This window comes from Agelaius phoeniceus, unplaced genomic scaffold (assembly GCF_051311805.1).
Source record: "Agelaius phoeniceus isolate bAgePho1 unplaced genomic scaffold, bAgePho1.hap1 Scaffold_113, whole genome shotgun sequence".
Classification (NCBI taxonomy): domain Eukaryota; kingdom Metazoa; phylum Chordata; class Aves; order Passeriformes; family Icteridae; genus Agelaius; species Agelaius phoeniceus.
In genome coordinates this window covers 92,501-95,000 of record NW_027509877.1, presented here as the reverse complement: position 1 = coordinate 95,000, position 2,500 = coordinate 92,501, and the positions used below count along the sequence as shown (strand labels likewise).

Below are 2,500 nucleotides of genomic sequence, written 5' to 3'. Positions count from 1 at the left end.
GGCGGCGGCGGCGGTGGCGGCGGCGGGCGTGTGCCGCGGGCGGTGGCCGTGCGGGGCGCCACTGAGGGGTGGGGAGCAGCTACTCCCGCCGATCCCCTGCGGTGGTTGTCCCGTGGCCACCGGCCGCGCTCCTCCGTCGCGGCCGTCGTCGTCGTCGTCGTCCCCGCCGCGCGCCGCGGGCGGGGTCAACCGCGCCGCGCCGGGGAGGGGCGCCCTGCCCCCCCCTCTCCGTGGCCCGGCCTCGGCGGAGAGGCCGCGGCGCGCGGTCGGCCGCGGGGGCCGACCCGCCCGCCTCGTGGTAACGGGCGACGCCCGGCAGAGAGCGCGCGCTCTCTGCCCCTTCCTCGGCCGCGGGGCGACGGCCGCCGGGGCCCGCCCGCGCTCTCTCTCCTGGGCCCGCCGCCGCGGTCTCTGGCGCGCGCGGCGGCGCCGCGTCCGGCGCGTCCGGCGCCTCTCTTCCCCTCGACGGCCTTTCCTTCCTCGAAGGCGCGGCGCGGCGGCGCCGTCGTCCGCCGGCCGTCCCCTGGCTCGACCGCCCCGCCCGCCGGTGGGGGGGGGCGAGCGCTCGGCGGGCCCTCCGGCGGCGGAGGCCCGCGAGCGCGGGCGACCCCGTGGCGAGCGGCGGCGGCGCCGCTCGACGGGTGTCCCTCCCTGCGGGGACGGTCGGCCGGACGGCGCCCGCCGTCGGCCGGCGGCGGTCCCGTCCCGGGCTCCGCTCGTCGCCTCGCCTCCGTCGCCCTTGCCCGCGCGGCCGCGTGTGGGCCGCGCAGGAAGGCGTGCGGGGGCGGCCGCGGGGGCGCTCCTCCCCGCCCGGTCTCCGCGTGCGAACGAGGAGAGCGGGCGTTGCCCCCCGGCTCAGCCGCCGCGGCGCCTTCCCGCCGGGCGCGTGCCCGAGGCGAGGGGCCCCGGCGGTGCGAGGCGGCGGCGGCGGTCCCGGGCGTGTGCCGCCCCGGCGGCGGCCGGGTCTGCCGTCCGGCAGGCCTCGGGCGCAGGCGACGCCGGCTCGGCTCTCGGTGGCGCCCGCCTCCGGGGCCGGCGGCGGAGCGCGTCCGCCGGTCGCTCGCCCGCCCGCCCGGCGGGGGAGCGGTCCCGCGGGAGGCGTGCCGGCGGGCTGTGCCGGTCGCCGTCGCGTGCCCGTCTCGAGCCCAGGGGAAAGGCCCGTGCCCGTGGTGGTGGGGGGAAGAGAGAGACAACGCCGGCCGCGCGGCGGCGCGGCGGCGCTCCGCGCCAGGCCCGCGGCGTCGGGGCCGAGGGGAGAGCCGGCGCGGCGCGGGGGCCGACGGCCGCGCGCCCCCGGCCGCGTGCCGTGTGCGTTGTGCGCGTCGTCCCGTGAAAGCGAGAAGCGGGCGGGCCGCCCTGTGCCCCCCGCGTGTCCGGCGCGCGCCGCCCGGCCCTCCGCGCGGAGGCCGGGCCGAGCCCGGGCGCCTGGGCCGCCTCCGAAGGACGGCGTGGGTGAGGTCGGCGTCTCCCCTCGCGGGGGGAGGCGGTCGGGGGCGCGGGCTCCCCCGCCTCTTGGCCGGCCTTCGGAGAGTGGGTTTGTTTTTTTCCTTTTTTTTCCTCCCGTTTTCCGTGTGCTCGTACGGTCTCGGAAGCCAGGCGCGCGCCCGCGCGTCCTCGGCGGCATTGTCCTAAACCAAAAAAGGGGCCGCTCTGGCGTGAGCGGTGCCCGAAAGGCAGACAACTCTTAGCGGTGGATCACTCGGCTCGTGCGTCGATGAAGAACGCAGCTAGCTGCGAGAATTAATGTGAATTGCAGGACACATTGATCATCGACACTTCGAACGCACTTGCGGCCCCGGGTTCCTCCCGGGGCTACGCCTGTCTGAGCGTCGCTTGACGATCAATCGCCGTCCGGGGGCCACCCCGGCGGCGCGGCTGGGGTCGCCTCGCAGGCCCGTCGCCCGCGGCGGGCGGCGGCGGCGGCGGCGGCGGCGGCGTGCCGCCGGTGGCCGGAGGGGAAGGCGGTCAGGGGTGTTGGGCGAGGGAAGCGCTTCCCTCGGCGGGCCTCGGATCCCTTCCCTGCGGGCCCGGCGGGCGTCGCCGCGGTCGTCGTCGTCGTCGCCGCCGCGCGAGGGCCTTCGTCCCCCTAAATGCAGACTCGGGGAGCGCTCCGTAGCTCCCCGCTCCCGGAGCGAGCCGCTGGGGCGGAGCTCGTCCTCGCCGCGGGGCCGCGCCGCGGATGCGGCGGCGCGGCGGCCTCGGGGAGAGCGAGAGACGGCGTCGAAAGGCGCCGCCGAGGGCCGAGAGAGAAAGAGAGCAAGGGAGAGAGGGGCGAGAAGGGGAGGCGAGGCGCGGGCCTCGCCCCCGGCCTTCCCCCCCGCGCGGGCGGCTGTCTGCGGGTGGGTACCGCGGCGGTACCGTGCCGTGCTGCCGCGCGCGCGAGGCGAGAGCGCCGGGGACGGGGGGGGGTTCCGACCCCCCTCCTCTCCCTTCGCCCGCGCCCCCCCCCCTCCTCTTCTGTCTCGGTCTCGGGGCGCGCCCGAAGGGCGCCGTCGCTCCC

The 2,500-nt window shown here is 79.6% G+C and overlaps 1 non-coding gene across 1 annotated transcript; it reads left to right on the top strand.

Moving 5' to 3' along the window:
* The first annotated feature begins 1,679 nt into the window (after nucleotides 1–1,679).
* Nucleotides 1,680–1,832, top strand: LOC143693042 (5.8S ribosomal RNA). The gene has a single exon (XR_013180538.1). It is a non-coding gene; the product is annotated as a 5.8S ribosomal RNA (ribosomal RNA).
* Nucleotides 1,833–2,500: the final 668 nt, after the last annotated feature.